Below are 26,112 nucleotides of genomic sequence, written 5' to 3'. Positions count from 1 at the left end.
TTTAGGAGCACGAGCTACCGTATAGATGCACAAAGTAGCGCAGAAGACATCATGTGAATGCCATATAAGGTAAAACAAAAGAATGCCAAAAGAGCGCGCTGTGAGCCGATCCTTTCCAGTGGGAATTGTGTCGGCTGTCATGGAATTCGAATAACGATTCGGCACTGCCTCATGGGTGTGCTTCGAAAACTTATTTTTAGCCGCTGCTTGAGGAACACGAGCCGTTGTTGCTCTATACAATGGAATAAAGTTTTCCAGACTTCCTAGCAGAATACTATTGCATGAGCGCCAGCGATAACCCACGTTGCCGTTGTCCTGCCAACAATATATTTTATATTTAGAAAGCTGTTTTACATTGGCTAAAATATCTTTGTCCCGCTTATTGGTATATAAGTAAGGGGCTGAGATATTCCACAAAGGTACAGTTTGGACTGCGGGAAAGAGGTAGCTTAGTTAAGCTCACCATGCTGGCAAAAAGATTCCCGGAGCAGTCATTTTGTTTGCATTTTGCTTAATGCTTGTGTAAGTATGTTTCTAAGCAGCAATTCTTAGGCTGATAGAATAGTGGCCCATGTTAGATGAAAATTATTGCAGCGGAGTATATCCCCGATTTTCGGCTTTTGGTGGCTGAATTTACTTATTTTCGCCTTATTCTGCACATAAGTGCAAAAATCTATATATATTGAACACATTTAATTAGGCTTCCTCCTAGTTTAGCCGCAATATACCAAAACCGTCGTCTAACTTGCATGACCTCTCCACAAATATTATTGCAATAGAAGACTTCGCGTTATATTGGCAGGAACTATTTGTAAACATATAATCGTGTTTTGTCATAAATAATCCTGGCATCTGCAGGTACGAAGGCACGTCTAAAGTTGAAATCGCAAATTTGTAAAGCTTTAGGCTGTCAAAAGCGCTAAAGGCGAATGCATCTGAATCGATATGAAAACAAAAAAATTGTCGGTTTCATGCGAAGGAGAAGGGTTGAAAGCGGCAGCAAGCTTTATGCATACGTTTAAGTAGTGTCAGAACACCGGCGTCACCGCCAGTGGCGCTCGAGGCGTCGAACCTTGAAGGTGCACGAGATGGTACAGAAGAAAAACCGTTGACGTTTATCGACGCCCAAAGAGAAGATTGAATAGTTGCATATATTTACCTTGGTGTTTGCTGTCCGATCTGCTCAGACCAGTGCATGAATCACGGTCTCGTAGTCACGCAGTCGCTCGGCAAGAACGACAACTTTTAACGTGTCACCAATTCCACCGAATGCGAAAATATTGTCCTGTACAATTCCTTGATGCAACTGGAAAGCGTTGCCAATTGTGGCCATGCAACGCTTCCGAACAAATGCCCAATAAATTTTTGCAAAGCCTGTATTTACGTAAATTTCTTGAAACGCTGCCTGTGCAGCGCTTAGACGATGCCCCCTGTTTTCTTCACGGCACTGGTGCACACTGGGGCATGTTCAGTTTCGCTTTCGACGCCCTAGAAACATTGTACGCTGCTAGTAAAATATGGTTCTATTCCTTTAAAGTGCGTGGAGTTGGTTATTCACTACAAATGTTTTAACTGACATGCAAAGTTTAAACTTTGATTGCACATCGCTAGCAACATGCCCTCATTTTGAGGGAAATTCAATCTAGGTGAAGCATTTAGTTTGCTGGGATACCGGGCGAACAGAATGCGTAATGGATATTACACTCATGAGGAATAAAAAGCTAACTGAAAACGAAAATTTGGTATTTACTCCGAAAACTTTTAATTAGTCTACCGTTATAAAGCTTTCGGTGTACGTTACGTATAAAGTGGCTCCTATTGTGCCTGCCAATGAAACTGCTGTGACGTTCAGTTCTCCCAGGGCAATGGAAAGCATTGTAAGTATTTGATATAATTCCTTGTAAACAATCTTTATTTACCCCCAAAAAATCGCACACACTTAAAATGTTTACCGCCTCCATAGTCCATCGTAATTTCTCCTTAAAGAACATCTTGTAGAATAATCTAGTTCTTCCAGAAAATCCGCTAAACATGCACGTACCGTTTTCGAGCGGTTCTAGTCACGAATACTACTTCGTTGTAACTGTCCAAAGCAGGGAGGACGCATCCAAGGCGTAGCGCGATTGTGTTCGCTTCTACTCCACGACCCCCCTCTCCCCACCCAAAACCGAACAGGTTTTTTGCCCTTTCATCTTCTTAGGGACGTCGTACGGCGTAGCGCGAATACTCTTTGTTGTGTAGCAGCTATTGGTCATGAATATTATCTGTATTTTTCTCCTACTTATCCTAAAACTTACTTAGCCTTATACGGTATGACAAACTTTATTCATGTCCGTCAGGTCGCGCTAGATTCCTAGCCCGAAATGGGCCGCTACCAAGTCGCGACCGAAAGGCCTAGCCTCTCGGCCACATCGCGGGTCCGATGGACTGCCCATGCTGTTCTTCTAGTTCGGGGCTACGGAGAGCCGCGTCCCAATGCTCTTTGGTGTTGTCCTTGTCGCTACGTAACGCGGAGCACCACCAGAGCATATGTACTATGTCTGCTAAGCTACCGCATTGAGGGCAAGAGTATGAAGCGACGGCTTCGGGAAATATCTTGCTTATGTAACAGGGGATTGGGATAGGTTCCCCTCTGCAAGTGCCTCAGGGTGAGAGGTTGGGGTCTGTTTAGGTTAGGTTATGAATGATAAATTTCGTATATGAATGATAAATGCACGTAGTGGTGGTTCCCTATACTGTAAACGAAGCCCTAATTAGAATGAACTTATCGATTTGTGAAAATGCGGTCCGCTAGATTTATGAACCACCGAACGATTCATTTGCATGGTAAACACATGTGGCTGTTGCCAAGCGTCGAGGCAATGTACTTACACCGCCAGAATGCTTGCACTGTACAGAAATTCATATTATTTTTTCATAGACAGCCAGAAAGCTTGTATAGAGACCCTGCCATGAGCAAGTACATGGACGAGCATCGGGCTACAGTGATGTGACCATGGAGCAAGATATCTGAGAAGGGGAAACTTTCCTTCGTCGCAGCCAGATAATGTCACAATTAGGACACGCGCCGTGCTCCGCAAGCTGGCGAGTGCAACACCCCATTGGTCGCAGGCAGTTAAAAACAATGTCAACTCCAAACAGGCTGCTGGCATTACACGGTGGGCCGGCAGGACCTCGCGGACTGGGGCATTGCGCTTGCGCCTCAGTTTCTTTAGCCGGTAGCTGAAGCTGTTTCGGAAGCACTGCGGTCACGAAAATGACATAAATTAACTAGATGCGCGCCACTTCGATACATAACTGTACCTGAGAAAGTGACATGTTGAGGAGATGTCATTCGGGGACGCACTTGTTATCTTGCTTCGTGGACGCGGGCCACCTGTTGCGCTGCAGCGCGAGCGCGGACCAGCATTACCTTCATGCCATCTGTGACATGATGCTCGAAACCCCTTGCGATATTCGCGACGCTAAACCGCGACTTGTCCCCGCTGTGATGGGTAATATGAGTCCTATCCTTAGTTATCTTGCTCCCCAGATGTGACTCATCATTCTTAATTATATGGCTATACTGCCTATATGTTTGAATTGTTACAGAAATCAGCATATGGCTGAAGCCTACAGCGATGACGCGCGTCGTCCCTCTGGAAACGAACGGCCTTACGGTAATGATGCGCTCCAGCCTCCTAATAATGGTGCACCCATAGACAGCGGAGGGCTCTCTTCACAGTGCCTCAAACAACGGGTGAAATGTTTTATGATTCCTTGTTAGGTTTGTTGCGTTTCACATTGTTTTAGTTTTAGTTTAGTTTCAGTTAAGTTTCAATGTTGGTTTTCAAACATCTACTGGCACCACTACCCGCCTTGATAAGAAGTGTAGCGCTCTTTTTTTTTAAGTGTTGCCTTTAGATGTTTTCCACTAGCTCATGGCAGCTCAATATACATGCGGCTACCTTGCGCAGATCGCGGAATTAGAACTTTTCAAGAGTTTCTAAGAGCACCTATTAATTCAGGCGTTATTCTGTGTTTGCCACGAGTTCGGTTGGAGCCGCATCTGGCAACACTTATGTGTTGCCCTCTCCGAGAAAACAGCACCGTCGGGTTTTTTGGTGAGAGAGAATAGCTCGTTGTGCGTTGCCACAGTGCTACGCTCCCTGTAAATGTCTTATGTGAATGGCTATCTAAGACATTCATATATTACCGAACCCTTTCCGTCGAGCTGAATGTTTCCTTAAGGTGAGGCACTGTACAAAGCTGAGCGAGCAGCTCATAACCGACATCAACTCCCACTCCACGTCACACAGTTGTCACTATCTACCTCACAGATGATGCAGACGCAGCGCTGGCAAGGCGTTTTCGTTGTTACGCCGTCGACAGGCCCAACAAGGGGGCTGAAACACAATTCCAGCGCTAAGTACAAGGTAGAGGGATAAACGTGCAAAAGCACCAGTAGCGAGTTAAAGGGTTCCTGAACAACACCATGGGCTTGGCGAAAAAATTGGGCAGGGAAGCTTTTAAGACTGCTTAGATTATAGCATTATAGTCACTTTCCTGAGGCGTTGTCAGAACTAGAGTTCAGAATCGCTTTATCCGTGAAAAAATGGGGATAATTACACGATAAGTATGTACAGAAAGAGGTCCAATAGTTAGAAATTCTCCTGTGCATGATGACAACAATTAATAACAAACACCAATGACAACATGTAAATTTACGATAACAATAATTTTTAAGAGGCAAGGCATGAATGAAAACAAAAGCAGCAGTTCAATGTAGTAAATTTAAGAAAACTTCAGATGAGTCAATAATAGGGAGAACTACAAAGGGAGCTTTAAAAAAGGAAGGCAAGAAACATGCGGGAGGCAAACATAGAAACAAAGATAAATTGAAAAATAGGACACATACTACACTCAAAAAAGAAAGTTGGAGGAAGCTCAACGGAAGTGCCCAAGTTCTGCATGAAATCTGTGAGCTTTGAGCAATTTTAAAGGAAATGGTAATGTGTTCAAGAGAGATAAAGCTGAGAAGTGCAATGACTGCTTGCCGTAGTTGGTGCAAACGCAGGGTAAAATCAACTTCATATTGCTTGCAAATCTAGCATTGTTTATATTATTAACGGATGTCTTTGGCATGATGGTTACTTGAACATTACTGTGACATGCCCTAAAAATAAAAATGGCCAGGTTATATTTAAAAAGATCAGTCACATTAAAAATATTATCTGCATGCAGTAACTAATTTTTGCTGATGATACTACTTGCAAATGCTATTCGACGAATATCTCGACCTTGAATAACTGCAATGAAGTTAGGTGACTATTATATGTGTTTCCTCATGATTCAATGTTATAGTCATTATGAGAACGAACAAAAGCATAATTAAACGACATGAGAGTGGAAAATGAGAAATATGGGGCCCTAATGATGTAACGCTATTCCAATCTGAAATTACTGTTTTTCTTTGGTTCGACCTAATCGTGCATAATCAGCGTAAAAATACATCAGATGGGACGTTTTCGAGGTTTCGTGGCGTCACATGTTAGATAGGCGCCTGAGTGGTGGCTCCAAAATCTTTTGACCAATGATGGAAGGCTGACTGCAGAATTGAAATAGGACAGTTTGGAATAGCTTTAAGTTATAGCGCCATGGTCGTGCTTTGATTAGAACGCGTATTCCATATGCCTTTTTGTTTTCACGTTAGCTACGTGAAAGTTACATTTAAGCTGGCGATCAAATTCCACATCTCAATAGCTGCAACAATCAACTACAGTGATCAGGGGATTCTTAATGGAAATGGATTGAAAGACTTCAGGCGATCAATCGTACGAAGAAAAGACGACAAAATTTCAATTATTATTCTTTATCGGCCGCTTATTAAGTTCACACCATGTGGCAATTTTTACAAGATCTTCGTTTAGCTTACTTGTTAGCGTTGTTACACAATTGTTAGAATTAAATATTGTAGTGTCGTCAGGATACGGAATGCACTTCGATAAGGGGAGGCAACTAGGCAGATCACTAATATGAATTAGGATAAACAGAGGACCTAATATAGTCCCATGCAGTATGCCTATGTTAGGAATAGCTTCTTTACAGTAGTACCCAGAAATGTTAACGACTTCTTTTCTGTCTTGTAAGTGAGTGCGAATTAGTACTAGTGGCGGACCAGTTATTACAATGGCTTTAAGTTTTGCGCAAGGAATTGTGCGATGAATTGTGTCGAAGGGCTTTGGATAGCTCCACGAATATCGAGGCTACAAATTTACCTTCATGAATCGCTTTTCAACGATATTTAGTAAGAGATATAAGTGCTAGATTAGCTGAAAAGCCAGAACGAACTGATAAGAGATAAGGGAAACTCATAGATGGAAATAATACTGAATTTATCTAAATATGTTGTTGGACGCTTTTCGATAAGCTTCTGAATCACTGTATTAAAAAATGGAAGAACGCACATAGGTCTATATTTCTACGTAAGCGTGCGGTCACCTTTCTCGAAAGCATGAATGACTCGATCGCGTTTGAGTTCACGTAGCAAAACATCCCTTTTAAAATTTAGATTAATGATAGCGTTTATAGCTTCAGCGATACTTTGTACGATCATGTAGTATGGTAAGTGTTATTATTCTCGAGGCCCACGCGTCACTAATTATTAAAAACTTGATCAGGCGTTGCTTGAAAAAGGAAAAATGAATGAGGTAGGCGGTTAAAGGACACGTCACAGCATGAAGCGGAATCAGAACTGTCATTGAAGAAAGCATCACAAAAGCTATTTGCAAACTCAAGCGGAATAATACCTTAGTGAACCTACCAGAGTGAATTATTCTCAATATTACGTTGTGACAGTTACGATTTAAAAAGGATTAGCTATTTCCTACATTTTCCTAATGTTATTGCCACGTTCTATAATTTTTTTGTTCATTATAATTCCTATTCACACTTCTCAGCTGAGCAGAAAGTGAGTTAGAAAATTTTGGTAGCGGGCAATTAGTTTAATATTGAAAGGTTGGTTCTTAGTTTTTTTACATCTCTGTAGATTGCAGATTGTAGGAATTGTAAACTGTAGATTGACTGTAGAGTACAGCTCAGTAGATTGAATTGTTTGCTAAGGTTGAGTGATTGCGCAAGTATAGAGCGATGTGGTAGTGGTCAGTAATATCGATGGTAACAATGCCAGCATCCGGTGGGTCTGTTACGTTCGATAATGCGTGATCAATCAAGGAATGATCGGCAAAGTTAGGACAGCGAGAAGGACAGTACTTAAACATTCATACACAAAACTATGAAAGGTGCTTGAATAACTACAAAAATTAGATGAAGTGGTATGCTAAAGGTTAATGTTGACATCACCTATGATTACTGCGTTACAGTTAAAGCACGTTATTTATTCCATGGCTTGATCAAGAGAACTGCAGAAGACAGTAACTAAGAAAGAAAGTGAGCGATAAATGTAGTCAAACATATAAGTTCGTGTTGTGGGAGAATCAAATTCAACAAACAGAAATTCACAGTTAGTAATATTCAACTCCATGTCATGCCGCTGTTTGTATGGAATGTTAGATGAGACAAATATAGCTGCAGTATTGTGATTAATGTGGGATTCGAAGCAGAATAGGTCCTTATTATTACTAAGCCAGGTTTCAGACACACATGTTATTGAAAAGGAAGCGTTAAGTATGTGATACAGGTGCCGAACATTATCAGAATACTTGCGGAGGCTTCTAGCATTGAAGTGAACGATTGAATGGAAGTCGCGTAACATTTACTTATTAAGTGAAGAAGTTCACAGTTAACGCTCGATGGTGGATGGTAATGACATTTAACGGTAAGAATAGAGGAAGTCAGTTGAAAAGAGAAAGGTCAGGCTCATCAGCAATGAGACAAACGTGGCACTCATTTGTCTTTCTAGACTTAATCTGACAATTATCCGTGCACAAGTGCCTCCAATATCGTACATATTACACATATCGGACATATCTACGCGAGTTTTACCCAAATTTGTGCGATTCCATTCAGTGAATGTAGATAGCAAGGAACGTGCAAAAAGAGCAGGCAACGACAACAACAAAAAAATGCCGAGAAAAAGCCGCGTATGACAACATGAGCGTACCCTGCGCGGCAAACTGCTCCCGCATTTCAAGCACTAAAGGCTACGTAAAAAAATGCGCCAGCGCCAGATATTTTTATCAACCTGTCATCTCAATTTAGCAATACCGTGACTGTCCGGCAGTCTATCTGCACACTTGCCGTGAGCCGCTCTGCCATGCCTTTCTGGGCCTCGTCGATGGCGGCCTCCATATTAGGGCGCTATTGTTATATCCTCAGTCTAATGCAAATAGGACACCCATGAAGCGCATTCTTGAACCTACACTTTCCCTCAATTGAATAAGTAAAAATACAACAAATAAATTAAGAAACATTTTATTTATTAAAGTATTTGTTTTTAACGTTGAGTGCTATAAATTTCTGATGAGAAATGGATATCGAGCGAATAATAAAATGTTCTACATTATGCCACGATTGGCGATAGTCATGCGAAAACTTACAAGCGGATCCATACTATAGGGTCGCATGCACGAGGGAGTTCATCACTCGCCAGGGGCACTGTAGTGTTATTCTCCATAAAGTCAGTCAGGTCCACGACCTGACCATTCCCTGTCCATGAGCGGAGTGGCAACACAGCGCCACGGCTTGGCTGTTCAGCGGATGAGCTTCACTGAGGCTATTAACTGCGCCGTTTTATCAATTAAAATATTATCACCCAACAACTCCGTACAGATGGTTAACAAGCGAAGCTCAAACGTGCGGCCCCGGCGTTCATCACTGTGTGAATCCCGACTGTTCATTAAACGACAGCTTTTTAGGCTTGCAAAAGAAGGTAGAAGGTATAAGACCTTCTTCAGCAAGCGGGACAAATGAAAGCGGACGTGTAGGATCCCGAATGGCGAGACTGGAAATTAAATAGACTTCCTACTCTGCGCTAACCCTGGCATCATACAAGATGTGGACGTGCTCGACAAGGTGGGCTGCAGTGACAATAGGATGGTAAGATCTCGAATAAGCCTAGAGTTGAGGAGAGAACGGAAGAAACTGGTACATAAAAAGCCGATCAATGAGTTAGCGGTCAGAGAGAAAATAGAGGAATTCCGGATAAGAAGCAGAACAGGTATTCGGCGCTAACGCAGGAAGAGGAACTTAGTGTTGGAGCAATGAACGATAATCTCATGGGCACCATTAAGGAGTTTGAAATCGGTGGTAACTTCTTTAGACAGGATACCGGTAATCTATCGCAGGAGACGAAGGATCTGATTAAGCAACGCCAATGTATGAAAGCCTGTTACCCTATAGCTATAATAGAACTGACAGAACTTTTCAAGTTAATGAACAAGCGTAACGTAGCTGACATAAGGAAGTATATTATGGATAGAATTGAGCATGCTGTCAGGAACGGAACAAGCCTAAAAGGAGTGAAGAAAAAACGAGGAATAGGCAAGAATCAGATGTATGCGTTAAGTTACAAAGCCGGCAATATCAGTACTAATATGAATAAAATAGTTCAACTGGGTGAGGAGTTCTATATGGATTTATAAAGTACTAGTGCATTCACGACGATAATAGAAGAGGGAATAGTCTAGAGGAATATGACATCCCACAAATAACGCCGGAAGAAGTGAAGAAAGCCTTGGGAGATATGCAAAGGGGGAAGGAAGCTGGGGAAGATGAAGTACCAGCAAATTTGCTGAATAATGATAGGCAGAGTGTCTAGAAAAACTGGCCACCCTGTATATGCAATGCCGCATGACCTCTAGCATGCCGGAATCTTGGAAGAACGCCAACATAATCTTAATCCATCAGAAAGGGGACGCCAAAGACTTGAACAATTATAGACCGGTCACCTTAATGTACGATGCTTACAAAGAGTTTACTAAGGTAATCGCAAATAGAATCGGGAACACCTTACGCTTCTGTCGACCAAACGATCAGGCAGGATTTCGTAAAGGCTACTCAACAATAGACCATATTCACACTATCAATCAGGTGATAGAAAAATGTGCGGAATATAACCAACCCTTATATATAGCTTTCATTGGTTAGGAGAAAGCGTTTGATTCAGTCGAAACCTCAGCAGTCAAGGAGGCATTACGGAATCAGGGTTTAGACGATCCATACGTAAAAAGACTGAAAGATATCTATAGCGGCTCCACACCCACCATAGTCCTCCATAAAGAAAGCAACAAAATCGCAATAAAGAAAGGCGCCAGACAGGGAGATAAGATTTTTCCAATGCTATTCACAGCGTGTTTACAGGAGGTATTGAGGTACCTGGAGTGAGAAAATTGGGGATAAAAGTTGATGGAGAATACTTAGCAACGTGCGATTCGCTGATGATATTGCCTTGCTTAGTAACTAAGGAGACGAATTGCAATGCATGCTCACTGACCTGGATAGGCAAAGCCGAAGGATGGGTCAAAAAATTTATCTCAAGAAAAATAAACTATTATTTAACTGTCTCGGAAAAGAACAGCAGTTTACGATAGGTTGCAAGGCCCTCTAAGTGGTAAATGAATACACCTACTTGGGGCAGATAGTGACCGCGGATCCCGATCATAAGACTGAAATAATCAGAAGAATAAGAATAGGCTGGGGTGCGTTTCATAGGCGTTCTCAGATCATGAACAGCAGGTTGCCATTACCCCTCAGGAGAAAAGTTTATGACAGCTGTGTCTGACCAGTACTCACCTACGGGGCAGAAACCTGGGGGCTTAAGAAAAGGCTTCTACTTAAGTTGAGGATGACTCAAGGAGCTATGGAAAGAAGAATGATGGCTGTAACGGTAAGGGATAAGAAAAGAGCAGATTGGGTGAGGGAACCAACTCGAGGTGATGACATCTTAGTTGAAATCAAGAAGAAATGGGCTTGGGCAGCGCAAGTAATGGGGAGCGAAGATAACTGATGGTGATTTATTGTTACGGACTGGATTCCAAGAGAAGCGAAGCGTAGCAGGGGGCGGCAAAAAGTTAGGCACGCGGATGAGATTAAGAAACTTACTGGGACATCATGGCCACAATTAGCACATGACCGGGGTATTTGGAGAAATAGGGGAGATGCCTTTGCCCTGGAGCGGGCCTAGCCGGGCTGCTGCTGATGATGATGGTGATGGTGAGGATGTTAGGCTGGTGCATCCTCGGTACGCAGTTGCTGCTTGTGCTCGGTTGGACAAGTCTGTTTTCGTGCCCGAGCTTTAGCATCCACACTGCATAGACAAGCTGGTTCCCGGTTCTGCTCCCGTCGTTGCTCATCGAAAGCTGCCTGCTCCCTATATATGAGTGCGTATGACGCGTGGCCTACCCATTTCGGAGCCGCAGAGAAACTGCTGCGCGTGCGCTAGGCTGCTACAGAGAGCAACGGTGTCACTACTGGCGCTGCCAATCACGCGCCTCTCGTTCTCTTCTTTTTTCGCGCGCATGCGCGTGGGTTGTGCCGGAAGATTTTTCTGCGTACAGGTGACAGACGGGCCGACGGACGAATCGGCTTGCCGTATACAGCTTCGTTGTAACAGGACACTCAAGCCATAGAGAAGGGAGCAACGGCTGTAGCTGCAAAATTGCGGTACAGTATTCTATGGTCCGTGGTGAAGCGCACCGTGAAAATGTGCCGGTTTATCTCTGTGCGCGAAGTTTCCGCGACGCATTGCGATGATGAACGCGTTGCCCAACAATACAATTTATCGCTTGTCAGCGTTTGCGCTGTGAATGCGCTTCTGTGCACATGTACGCAATATTTGAGTTTGTTGTGCACTCCAAGATGCTTGTCATTGCCTCTGCTAGAGCTAACAGCCATCGCACATGGATATAGTAACGACACCGCAGCAACTATGTTTTGGCAGGTGAGGGCTCTTGTGTGCAGTTATTAAATGAGACTTCGATTGGAGGAAGGTCTTGCAACAGTTTAGTGCGCAGAGCTTGTGACTATAAAGTACCATCGCACTGGGTCTATAACAGCGAGCAAGTCTTGACGCTGACAGTATTTGCGACACTGCGGCTCTCACACACCACCGATGGCAGATCAGCTATCCCAAATGACAACTGCGACACGTAGTCTTTGGAGTAGACTGCGCACTCCTCAGCAACGTCGTCCACCATGGCGCATCGACGCCTTGCGAGCAGCTGGAGGCTACGAAATGGGCAATGAAACTGTGTTGCAGGCAATGAAACAGTGTTGTGGGGCTATCACCTCCCCCCCCCCCCAGCGCGAGAAGATATATGCATAAACCAGCGCCAGCCCACGCTTTGTTTTTGTTAGTGGTCCTGAGTACATCCCAGATTACTGTGCGTCGTACGTTATTTCGGCGGTTAAGATACGCCTCTAAGGTCAACACCATGTCGCTGTTGCCGAAAAATACCGAGCGTTGCCGAAACCGCGGTGATTCGCCGCCAAGTGTTACAAGACTCGCGCAGTGTGTGACCTATGGTTTTGATTGACAGGCGCACTCATGCCACACTCGTACATCGTGAATCCCCCCCTCCCCCATCTATTTCAAATTGGGAACATGGCGGTGGCAGCAGCAGCCTACGTCGTCGCATTCAGCGGCAGCAAGCGTCTATATGACTGTCGAGACCCGTTAACCCACTTGACTGACGCAGAATTTGAACGTCGTTTCCGCTTTTTCAAAATGTCAATGGGCTGAATGTGTGCCGAGTTAGGTGAATACGATCGACTGCGGAGACAGCATTGGCGTGACTGGGTGGCGTAGGACGAGCTAGTGCGATCGCTTCGGTTCACTCCGAATTTAAGCGCTGTGCATCCTCCGTGCCTAGGGTTCAAGGCGCGGACCTATGGTTGCAAGGACCTAGAGTTCAGCCCGGTACCAACCTGCAAAGGCGAAATTGTCACATTTTATTGGAAGATTCATGATGGACGCCGGTGTGCCAAAAGCAGTTTTCACAGTTGCATGGTAGCCCTACACAGCACGCGCATAGAGGCGAAAAAAGTTACTTCCACAAAAATGACTCCCTCGGCCATCGGAACGTCCACCTCTCCAAGCGGCGAGTGATTTGGCTGACGAAGTGCATGAGCAAAAGCGAAGGCGTGTGGCTGTTGGAGAAAATGACCAGTGACTTGTTTCCTTTGTCGAAGGACGTCATCGACAACTGAAGGAATTATAACCGTGTGGTCGTGAGGGACGAGCTGATGGCGCGACCTATTCTCTGTGGTCCAGGGAAGATAAAGCAAAATAAAGATTGCGTTCTTCGCGACTATCGATGGTACAATTCTGGGCCGCCTGATGACGTACGACAACGTTTCGCCGAGCCTTCGAAATCATGGCGGTGTTGCAGATCGTGGACCACGGGTCTTCGGGATGATCTGTGTGACCACAGTGTAGCTGCGGCTTTTCAAGGTCGACCGACTAGACATGGAGACGCTAGGCCAGATTATTGCAGCGAATGTTCAACGGTGGACCGATATTCACAGTGACGAACGGGCTGCATACCACTGTATCCCAAATTTTGTGGATGCCAATGGGGCGAACCTCAACATACATTGAGAGACAGTCAACCACAACTGGAAGCTTGTGGAGCCCATTACGCGTGCTGAAAAGCAAAAAATAGAAACTTATTGTCAAAAAGTGAAGCGCCACTTCGTTAGCGGAGGGTACAGAGTAACTGCGCCGATACTGGAGTTACGCTTGGCATCGATGGCGGCAGTCAATTAATTGCCACGTGCCCTGCAAGGACCCTCTCTTGCGTTTGTTAGAATCCATCGCTCGGCGCTACCCAATATGAAGGTGCAACACAAAGTAAAAGAAACCAAAGCGTAGATTTCTGAGCCTCGGCTTGCATAGGTGTTTTCCGACAATCCGTTGCTGTGACACGGTAACGTGCGGCAAATCATTTCGGCGCTCTCAGACGCTCACTTCGCCTCGCAGCGCTACTTTAGTGCCAGCAACGCGAGATCTGTTGAAAGCGAAAGGTGGAAACCAGGAGCACACCAATCTGTCCTCAGAAATGCGAGTGCAGGCACGTAGCGAGCCGCGCCAACCACATAGCGAGCCAATATAATCTAGAGGAAAGCGGAAGGGGAGCGTTCCCTCGTGGTATAACGCGAAGCGTAATAAATTGAAGTGTGCATCATGTAATCTTTGAAAAAGAGAGAGCGAAAGCAAGCAAGGAAAGGCAGGGAAGGTCAACCAGAAGAGCACCCGGTTTGCTACCCTACACTGGAGGCGGGGGAAATGGGCGTAAAGAAAGAAAGAAGGCAGAGAGTAAGCACTGAGTGCCTGTGGGAGGGACTCTATACAGAGGGACACTATAAATGGTCTCTTAAGCCGGTGCACTTCAACTATTGTAATGGTGCACGAATCGCTTTGCGTACCAGGGACGCGTGTAGCCGCGCTCCGCGTATCTTTGACTCGGTAAACGGTCTTGAGTGCTGTCGGTGTAAAGTTGCTCGTGGAGAGAGGCGTTGTACATCGTAGCGAGAGCAAGTACACAATAGGTGTTCGATGGTTTCCTCGCACCCACAGGATTCGCACATTGGCTCGTGAACGCCCCTCCCAGCCACAAGCGGCACAGCAAGGTTGTTTCGCTGCGGAAAGGCTAGATGGCAGATGTAGCCGTAGCGTGGGGACCAGTTTATGTAATCGGCAATTGAAGGCAGTTAAACTCCAGAGATCTTGTGACTTTTTGCGTGCAAGTAGGTGAAGATCTCTGGCAGCGTCCGACCTCGCCAAAAGTGTTGGACGCGTCTGAGTATCTTCGTGGGCAGACCGGGCAGCTTTGTCAGCTAGGTGGTTGCCGACGATGCCGCAGTGAGCAGGAATGCATTGAAATATGATGTTGTGCCCTCTTTGCAGAGCATGGTGGACGACTTCCCTCGGCTCGTAGGTTCTGTCATGTAATACAGATTTGATACTGTGAAAAGCTGTCTTAGAATCACAAAATATGACCCTGTTCTTTGTTGGCTATTTGGAGCCGTACGTCAGAATGGCGTGGAGGGCTGTAAGTTCTGCTGACATAGATCCAATGATGTGTCTGAATTGAAATCTCACTATAGCCTGCTTAGCTGGAACGACGAATGCGGCGGTTGAGCTAGTAGATGAGGTCGAACCATCGGTATACATATATACACGTTGTGGCTGCGACAGCCTCAAGTGCATTTCGCTATTCCTGGAATTAAAAAAGAAAGCCAATCATCTGTCGCCGGCTCTGAAACAACTTACGCTCCTATTACTGTACCAGACGTATCCTCGCCATATATATATATATATATATATATATATATATATATATATATATATATATATATATATATATATATATACAAACTTCGAAATGCTTATAAACCACATTAGGGTGACCTACAATAGTATACTCAATACATTTATTTTATAATCTGCTTGTACATATAATCTACTCGGTGGAACAACAAACAAGTCAATGAAGGCACCGACGGTATGATGACGCAATTCCGAGTTTGTCGACCAGTCATACGGCATTGCCAAGCGGTGATAGTGACCGATAGTGAATCTCGATAAACCGACGAAACTGGAGGTGGGCCATGGGATAAATTATGTCTTTGTACGATTAGTTCTTGCATGTAGAGGCGCCGCCAGAGCTCGTGGAAAACCCGGGTTTTGCTGAACTCGGCGCATCCTTCACAGCACCCCTGGTCTCTGTGCGCCGCATATGCAGTGCTACCGCAGGATCTCTCTGCTGCACGATAACGTGTCAAGTGACGCACTACGCCACACCTTTATTTAGCCGGTATCCTGGTGCCGCTTTGCGACGGTGTAGCGTGGTCTCGCACCACGGAAGCTAGGGTTCGATTCACATCCAGGCACAAATTGACAAAATTTTCATTTCAAGGACGTTAACTTGCGTTGTTTACGGGAACCTCCTTGAGAAATTTCACGTCAATCCGAAAATTTTTTACGTGTGTTTACTGATCTCAATCTGCTGATTTTTTTTGTAGCGTCATTGAATCACGTCAGTGACGACGAGGACGGATTTTCGCGTAATAGGCATTCGGCCGCGGTCGCCCTCGTAGGAATTACACTTTGCGCAGCCTGCTTATTGCTGTCGTAACGGACAGGTCTCGCTAATTTCGACTAGTTTTGTACGCTCAACCAACCTTGAACCATGCGAAACTTAAGGCCACACCACTAGCGAGGTTGTCAGCGCACATTCACTCTTGGTCGCACCTGTTTACACGCCTTGGCAGACTTCACTTCGTATTGAGCTGCTGATAGCGCGTAAAAACGCGTGAGTTGGATGTGCCTACTATCCGTTCGTCAAGGCTAAAGGTGGTCCGCACCACGTAGCATGACTAAATTGGCGGTTATGAGCACGAGTGCGCACTCAAGCCACGCCGTGCGCAAAAGAAACGTTGCGCATACGCTCTAGAGAGACAGAGAGAGAGGGCTCTTTATTAGAAAAACAGAGAATTTTGCCGGCGCGTATATAACCGCTGGCATGCTGCTCTGTATAGGGATGGGGAATGGGATTAAAAGATTCCAGAAGAGAGTGGGAGAAAAAGAGGATAAAAATGCATGTCCGAGTAAAAAATGTAAAAAAATGTCTGAGTGGACCTGATACTAATATTTTCAGGTGAAATGGCGGGTAAATTTAGGCTTTTGTATATGAAGAGTGCAATTTTTAAAGCTTTCCTAATAGACCAGTTTCTGCCAGGTATTTGAACAATAAATCCAAACCCGTCGCTGTTTTGAAGGGCCGGCTGTTGGACCGCACTACAGTTGCACGTAGCCGCAGTCTGCTATGTCGCATAGATACCTCGGCCGCCGCGCGGTGCCGCGACTAGTCCTCTGATTTGGCGCACAGCGGCTCGATCAGGATAACCGTGTTTACCGCGTCGCAGGCGCAAAAATCAGAAGTAGTGGCGTCTATATGAACTTCCAAAATGAAACTTGAATTTCGCGCAACGGTGACTTTAAATAGGCGGAGCATTGTGTACACGCCCCACTTCGCCGTAGCCTTCGCAGTGCAAGTCAATGAAGAAGGAAGGGAAGCACCGTGTAGAGGACGTTTGATTGCCAATAACTCTGCTTCCGCTCAACACATTGAAGTACTTTTCGCTGCAAGGCATTTCCCAAAAAATCTATTTCAACTTCAATATAATTTCTTCAATTCGATAAAAACTCGAAATTTTGAATAAATGATCAAGCAAGTGTTTTGACTCACATGTTCGACTAAATTACCAAGAACAGTGTCACGCGCGCGTAGGTAAACATGCATGCATTTCGCTCGGTGAGCGCGCGAACTCGCTATCAAAATGCTCGAGTGACGAATCGCGGAAGCAGTAGCGAGCGAATTGACCTTCGTGAATCTCTCGCTTCGACGCGATCGAAACGTCGAAACCATAGCGCATATGAAGCTACCGGCACCACACGCACTCTGCAAAGATCGCCGATCACTTTGGCCACGTAACAGCTCGTAACACAACTCGTTTAGATAGCGGCAATACGTAGTGTCGCTACATTGATTGAATACGAACGCATTACCATCAACAGTCATCGTGAGATGGGCTCTCGCGCCTTTGTTTTTGTAAACCGTTAAACGTCGACAAAATGACCAATATTTGGTACTAAGAAAGTTGAGTTCACAGATAAGCCTAAACTTATTTATCAGCTAAGGGCCATCAAGAAGTCAAATTTGCACGTAAAAAGGTTTAACAAAGATTATTTGCGCTTCAGTACGCCCAAGTGGTCATATATATAGCAAAATTTCATTACCGGCTACATGTTGGATGTGAATTCAATACCGATGTGGTCCTACTAAACGTATTTGAAACAGCCTATATTATGGCACAATTTGCTGTTTCTCAACTGAGATGATCTTCTTAATTTACTTCTTGTTTTAAGTGAGAAAACATGTTTGATGTTTCTTTCATCAGATCTGTAAATCTGAACCGTGTCTCGTCTTCCCCGCAGGGCTTCTTGGCAGGAAATATCGAATGCATCGGCGTGAGCGTTCCTAGGCCTAAAGAAGGAGAGCTTGAACTTCTAGCAAACTTGAACTTCTAAGATGTTTTTGCATCACTACCAGCAGCCTCTGCGAAACATAATTACAACCACAGGTGGCTGTCTGTTGTCGACCAGCGTGGCGGCTACACATGGCACAGGGAAGCGCATAAACACTAACATGTGTACTGAATCAGCTGCCTGGAAATCAGGAAAAGATGAAAGAGCGCGCATAGAGCACAGGGTAGATGAAAGCCCCTTAAGGAGAAGCTGCGGAGTGAACCAATCGGGAGTAAAAGGTCTCCTCTTTCATTCGCACGACCAGACCCTCCCTTCGCCTTGCGCCCACTGGCACTTTGTGGTGTCGGTGATCCGATATTCCGTCCGGCACAGTGTTGTTTGTGCTTCTTGATTGGCTGCCGTCGTGGTGGGTTGTGACTTGTGTGCGATTGCGTGCTGCCAGGAGGAAGTGTTTGAACAAAGGTGTTATCATGACGGTGTGGAGAGAAAAGAAAGCTAATCTGGGCCATGGAAACGAGTCTCATCCAGACGCTGACTGCTAAACACTTGAGCCTTTTCTGCTTTAACTTTTCAACGATGTAAATTAGATTTGTACCAGTGTCAGTAAACCTGTTGGTTTTCGTTTTCTTAACTTACGAGCTTCTGATTTCCTCAACGCGAAGCCTGCGCCACGCTACCCATACGGAGCCTGGTTCGACATAAACGAGAGCCGTAACTGGCTGCGCTTAAATTTTGGCATTAGGGACCATCGTAATCATTGGTGATTTCTTAAATTTAATTTTCGCTCAGTTGTTCGATAGGAGTGCTAGGGTAACCTCGAGCCATCCATACATATTATTTTCCATGCTTTCCAGTTCCTTGGTTTCTTTCGTTAGTTGTAAGCAGGGGCCCTATAGCGTAAAACTATTCCAATATGTTTTTATTACAATGTCCTGACGTCAAATTAGCGTAACCGCCGTAGCAACCATCGGGTGGTGACCCGCAGGGTTGTCTCAACAGACCAATCAAACGGTCTCCTCCTTCATAGGAGGTCAGTTTTGTTTCCTTGAAAAACGAATAACATTGCCTACAATGAGCAGCTTGTCTTATCTAATTAGCTCACAAGAGTCGCGGAGCCTGCTCAAGTGGAGAGGGTTTCAATAAGGCCGAGCCACTGTACTGAAAATCGAAAACCAGATGAAGAGGGTGGTGCCGGCGTCTGCGGTTGGTCCACTTTCCCTTACTTAGCTTGCAGTGGCTGGTCGAAAATCTCGGTGGCATGCAACGGATGATGATCATGATGATGTAGATAGCAAATTTAATGTACCGCCGGACAGGAGACCCCTACTCCCCGTCCTCGGCACACAGGCCTTGGGGACGGGGGCTGGAACATCCGCGATTAGAAGCAAGCAAAGAGGTCTTGACTCATCGCGGCTTGTTCCTCCAGGCGGATGGCGTGTTGCTGTGGAGTAGGGTCCTCGCTCCGCAGCAGGGCTTCCCAGGCCTCTCTACAATTTATGTTTCACATGCAACGGAAGCTAAATGATGACACTAAAATTGATTCTCAGCAAAGAATAATTGGCAGAACAAGGTCGTAAACGTGCCGAAAGTGCTCGATAACGTTACACAGCCCCGGAAAAAGATTTATTATACGCAAGTATACCCATGCTCTCAGGCAGGTGCGAGTAGCCAGTGCCTGAGCGATCGGCGGCAGCCATCTTTTATTCCTTTCCGAACGGGGCAGCCTGCGGCTATTCAGAAGAAAATTCACTTTTGTTCGGCATATTAATACATCTTTAACGCGTGCACGTCACTTTGACGCGGTGCGTTTTTGCTGTTTTATGACGTCGTGTGACAGGCAGGGGAAGTGGATGCAGCCCGAAAACTGTTGACCAATAGCCGAAGGCTAATGGCGAAAAGGCGTCAAATCAGAAATAAATATTTTTCTTTTGTTCGGTCAAATCATGCGTATTCCGTGTGTGCACGCCATATCACATGGGGAGCTATCGCGGTTATAGTGACGTCGAGTGACAGGCAGGTGAAATGGGGGTAGTCCAAAAATGTTTTTCACCAATCGCGGAGGGCTGATTGCTGAAATGGAATGGAAAAGTTTGGAATAGCTTTACGTTATAGCGCCGCAGGTAACGAATATTTGTATTCTTTTTTCTACAAATAGGGTTACTTCTGTACTACGACTTGTTTGTACAAGATCATGGTTAGTACTCGAACGAACCCGCGGTTGCGTTGTTATATGTGCAAACATTCCTAGCGTTGGAAGAAACACGGTTTGAGTCAGTAGGGGAAGCACAACGGGGCCGCTTTTAAATGTAGGATGTGTGTAGTAGGGTGGCGCCTACACCGTCTAGAGCAAGAGTAAGATCAGCTAGCTATGCTGGTAGGAAAGGAAGGAAAGGATCTCAAGAGCGAAAGGAAGCAAAGGAAGGTTGTAGAAGTTAGCGAACGCAGAAATGAAGGTGACGGCCGCCATTCCGCAAAGCATGGCGAACAGGGCTGGCACCGAAGCGAGAGCAGGTAAGGATGCCGAACGCAGCACGGCCGGATAGCAATGGTAGACACGTCAGTGATTGTTACGAAGGGGATAGCGCTGACATGCTAGCCGCGGAACACAACAAAATGGAGGGTGATAATGAAACGGGAGTATGTGGGCGGGGGGGGGGGGGGGGCGGGTCGTATCGCGGCCAAGGTGCAGCTTTCGCGAGGAAAATTGTCTAGTTGTCTTTGTTGGCGGTAGATACATGCGAAATGTAGAACCGGTGATAATGCATAGGGTAGGTGATGGCGAGTGAGTCCTGATTAGCGTGATCCCGGGGAAACAGATTGAGGAAGCGATAGTAAAATTGAAGCAAACGATGTGGGACACAATGGAGGAGAGGCACTTAGTGGCGATAGGGGGCGCAGTGATTGACGTAATGCAAGGACCAGGCACATGTATCAGGAAGAAAATACTCAAAGAAGTTACCGACCTGCGGAATGTTTAGAACGAAGTGCAAAGCGCAGTGTGCACAATGGCAGAGGTTGAATGGCAGGGAATTCAATTGAAAGATCAACGCTTGCACTAAAGAGGAAAATTTAAATGTTAGTTAACGCAATGAATTTCACGGTCATTGACGTCAACCGAGAAGTGCACCTAACAGGCCACGAAGGCGCCTTTGTGTCTGACAGGATACATTTTAGCGATTGAGTAGCAAAAGCGGTCGGACATTGATTCGCTTCACGTGCAGTAGCAATCAAGACGAAAGATGAAGTGTTGTAGCTAGTGAACACATAAGCAATGGGCAGAATTAGACCAGAGGGAATTAAGAAATGACACCCAAAGATAATAACAGCGATGGTAAATTTCTTACATAAAAATGCACGGTGGTCGCAAGCAGGAATAATGACTGGACATTCAAACGCAGCTATTATCGCGTACGCCCTGAAAAAAAAGCGCACCTACGAGATTGGAAGGAGTCGCCTGTTAGTGACAATTATTTATGGGAGCGGTGCAACAGAATGGCTGCATCAAGGAAAAAGGGAGCCATAGGCACGCTAATTAGGCGAGGTATGACGCGGCAAAGAGCAATATACACATGTTAGTAGCAGTATTGGATTAGCGGCACGTGGGAAGACAAAATAACATGAGCCATTCCACATTGTGAAAGTGGTTGACCACCGAAGCTGTTTAGCACAGGACACGGACGTAACACATAATTTTGAACAAAGGGACGAACTCACTTATTTTATTCATTCATGGTCATTATTTTACTCGCATCTACGATAACATTCTTTCATAATGCCAAATCGATGCACATACGGCGCTGGGTGTTGGGTTGGGGCGGATCGGTGTGGCATCGAAAGGGATACGTCTGCAACAAGGAACCAGTAAAGCGCTCCCTTTTCGGTACCGACACATCCACATTGACACCACCGAAAACGACAACAGGGGTACTGTCATCGCGGCTAACTCGCTGAAACTGAGTAGCCATGGAGCTAGCTGGATGACTAGTCATAACTTTTTTGCTTGCTTATGGGTGGTACGAGCCATTGCTCATGGAGGTATGAGCTCACGAGGGTATGAGTATGGATACAGTTCTGGTATCCCATACTAGGCGGCAGTAACTTAAGGCTGACATCGCTAGAGAGACTTAAATGAGAATCTTCACATTCTCTCGTACTGAATAACGTAGTTAAGAAAGTAAACCGCTGAGTCGAGATAGTGTAGTTGCTGTAGCTTCTACGTGAAGATCGCATGACATGTGCTCTTCGAAAAGATCGTCTAAACACTTAACTGTAGGTACCAGTTCAACATATAAATTTTCAAACTTCATATCAAATTCTTGATCAATTGTATAATTCTTGGGTGGAAAAAGAACAGCTTTTGCCTTGGCAGCATTTACAACAAGAGAATTTCCAGAAGAGCAGACTGATAAATTAATAAGTACTCTGTTTGCTTTAAAAAATTCATCACTTGGGTTTCTCGCTGTAAGTATATAGTGCTGTCATCAGTATAGTTATCAGCAGCTTAGCACAGTTATCAGTGCTTGCGAGGTCATTATTATATGAGCAAAACAATAGAAGTTGCAGGATGCTTGCTTGTGGCACTTCTGATGCTAAAGCTCTTAAATCAGAAGAATCATTGTTGACAATCAATTTCTGCTGGCGGTCATGAAGGTAACATCTAAATAATTCTAAAAATACACCATGGAAGACGTAGTGGCTGAGCTTTTTGAATAGAATGACTTGGTTAACAAGGTCGAATGCTTTGTAGTAATTAACAAAGATACTGAATGCACAGCTCCAGTTCGAAGGCGTCCAGTATTACTTCCTTTTGTGTCAAAGGAGCACGTTCAGTCGAAATACCTTTCTGAAAACCAAATTACGAAGGTGGTATGTTATGCTTATTAAGAAAACAAGTCATTGGAACATCAATTTATTTTGCTAAACCTTTCGAAAATACTGGCGAGATGGATATAGGTCTCCAATGGGAACACACGTTCGTATCTCCAGCTTTGTGGGGAACAATGACTTTAGCAACCTGTAACGTTGTTGGAAAAACTCCGTGCATGAAGGTAGCATTAATAATGTATTCCGGCACAGGAGCAATTATGTGGACATAATTCATGGGACGGATTTGAAATGTTTCAACGTCACAGCAGTTAGTTTCTATGGATCTAAATAAACTAATAATTTCATCTAGAGAACTCGCAAGCCGGAAAGCGCTTTCCTGCTGCCTGTTACCTAAGAATGAGCCAGATTTGTGAGGGACACAATATATTTATTATAAGGATTTGACAAGTTCATTTCTGAAATTATATTGCTGTTTATGCGAATCTCTGGTATTGTATTCGCCTAGTTTGCACAGCACCAAACGATCTTATTCAATTGCTACCATGCTAGGCCCGATTTTTCTAATGACTACTTAGTTAAAATGCTATTAGAGATTCGTGTTTTTCGCTCTGTAATATTCTGTCGACCTTATTTTTTCTACTTTAGATATTTTAAGCGATTCCGCGCTCTTTCTGATGAAGACACCTAATAATTAACTTTTCTTGCCTATCTCTTTGATGCAGTTCTTCGCTATCCGTGGTTTTTTTACACAGTGGTAAGGTTTAGAGTACTGTATAAGTGCGTTTATCATAGACAGATTTCAACACGCAGAAGAACAATCATAAGCTAGCTCAGGATCTTCGATGCGATAAACGTTCAGCCAATCAATTGTTGACAGTTCCCCACAGAAAGCATTAGGCCATATTCATTATTATCCCTTACAACTACGTCAGTACTATCTTTATTCGTAGGTGTACATGTATTATGAGTGGCGATTAGAAATATGGGCAGCTGTTCACTGGTATGTGCACTTACCACACCTGACAAGAGACCTGAATCACCCAGGTTCCTGTGAAAGACATCAATGAAACTAAGTGAGTTATTAAAATTTATTTTGGGTACATTTAGGATTGAGAAACCACTTACTTCAACGCATCTGCTGAATTCCCTCTCTTGCGTAGAAACTTTAGGTAAGTCTATATTAAGGTCAACTGCCAGAACAAACCTAGATAATTGTCCAGAAAAAAAATTTAACTCGGAACACTTCCTACTGGGGGCCGATAAAGAACTCCAAAAACAATTTAATTACATTGTGCACAGAACAATTCATAATCATCTGCATTTCAACAAGGATCGATGAGACTGCCACTTAACATATATTTCATCTTTATCATCACACCACCTCCTAATGCTGAAGAACGCTTTGAGAAATAAGATGTTTAACCTGTGTGCCGTTGAACATCAACACTCTCCCTATACCATGTTTCTGTCATCATAAAAACATCAGGCTAAGAACGAAATTCAGCTATCTGAGCAAGAATATTATCTTGCTTATTTCGTGCAGACTGCACATTGAGATGAGTGAAAGTAAACTTTTCTAGATTGTGAGCGTGCAGTACGCGAACTTTGCTCGGCCTAAGATAAGCGCTATTCATAGTGCCTTCTGCAATAGTGACGTAGGCACTAGGCCCTTCAGAAAAAAATTCTTACTTAGTCTTCTGTAGGTCACTGACATGTCCTATGCGCAGCGCACGTGAGGATTCTGTCTGCCTTGTGAAAATATTTCCGTTCTTCGTCCACGCAAAGCGCCAGTTGTTTTCCTGTTTCATTCCGAAGATTAGCCCGAGCAGCTGTAAAGTTCCGAGAATGAACACGGCCGAAGACTGAGCAAAGCTAATATCTTTTCTAAGAAATAGTGCTTTCTTTGCCTTCCTCAACATTTCAGCTCACTTTGCACATCAACTTCGCCTCCAGTCATTGCACAGCTGTTACTCTAGCACAACACTCTCCACGCAGTATTCTGCACCTAATTTGCGTTTTTGGTGTGCATCAACACCAAGGAGCAGCACGATGTCAGCACGCTGCTCAGCGTGGGCTGCTGAAAACGCGTTTCACCGCACGAAGCTTCCCTCGACGACGCTAGGCACGATAGTTCAAAACACGGGGCGTATGGAGGCCCACTGTAAGCATTTTGCCAGTCCTACGTTCTCTACGGCAGATCGTTAAACATCGAAGCAAAACGAACTTTTTGACGACCTTACTCTGCCGTATTTTCCTAGGTTACTACTCATGTGTCGCAGTTCAGATGGTCATAACTTGCCCGTCTGTTACACAGCTGGTAATCGTGTTGTACATAGTCCCGAAAGGAAGCGTATACGTAGCAAATGCTCTCAGCTACTCAGACAATGGCGAGAAGGCAGATTATCAGCCTTCATTCAGGCATTGCAGCCCTGCTCTCAGACGCACGAGATTTGCAACAGAGTGGTTGCACTGCTTGCTTGAAGACGGATACGTCGCAGTTGATTCCTTCTGCCTTTCGCATTTTTGTAACATATATATTTTTTATATGGTCATCTATGCTTGGTGTGGAATTTAAGGCACTTATTGTTAAATTGTCTTTTCAGACGATTTCAGAGCTCATTCGAATGCTCACTCATGATGAATGACTGAAGCAAATTTAAAAGCGCACCTGCAAGCAATGTTATGAGGGATGGAAAGTCATAGACGCAAAAATAACACTTCACATAGCTGTAAGGCGACCACAACATAAACTTTAGGATAAAAAGCAATTGAGCATAATGTCACAATATCCTACCGTTTCTGAGTGTGACTTCATAAGTTTTTCTTTCACATTTTTGAAAAAATGATACATATGACTTCGCGTAGAACACGTCAATATTTCGGACTGCGTTCTTTTATAAAAGTTTAACATTATAAATATTTCTTCTGCTGTATATTGTCAAAAGACGATTGTACTGCGATGCAATGAAGATAATTCTAGTTTCCATTTGGAGACACAAAATACTGGTGCAGACATTAAGATTATGCGTGCATGTAGTTACCAGAACAGTTAGCAAGCATACTTACTGTGTGTACCGCCATGGATCTCTTGTGTTCTCCCTGTTATTTGGTGGTATATTTTTCTCGTTAATTTATTACGTCATCATATGATTGATTGATGATATGATTTACTACCCACTTCATTATTAACTAAGTACAACCTTTTTCTTTGTTCCAGTGCCAGTTTAAAGTAAATGGGAACTCTACTGGCTGCCCTACAGATTGCATATGTCAGAGCAATGGAGATTCAAGCCGGG

At 44.4% G+C, this 26,112-nt stretch overlaps 1 long non-coding RNA gene across 1 annotated transcript; it reads left to right on the top strand.

The window, feature by feature from the left end:
* The first annotated feature begins 341 nt into the window (after positions 1–341).
* LOC142574032 (uncharacterized) lies at positions 342–26,112 on the top strand. Its single transcript, XR_012826397.1, has 3 exons — positions 342–522; positions 3,592–3,739; positions 26,034–26,112. It is a non-coding gene; the product is annotated as an uncharacterized LOC142574032 (long non-coding RNA).

Source organism: Dermacentor variabilis, chromosome 3 (genome assembly GCF_050947875.1).
Source record: "Dermacentor variabilis isolate Ectoservices chromosome 3, ASM5094787v1, whole genome shotgun sequence".
NCBI lineage: Eukaryota > Metazoa > Arthropoda > Arachnida > Ixodida > Ixodidae > Dermacentor > Dermacentor variabilis.
The sequence above is the reverse complement of the archived record's forward strand: the minus strand, read 5'-3'. Positions and strand labels throughout refer to the sequence as shown.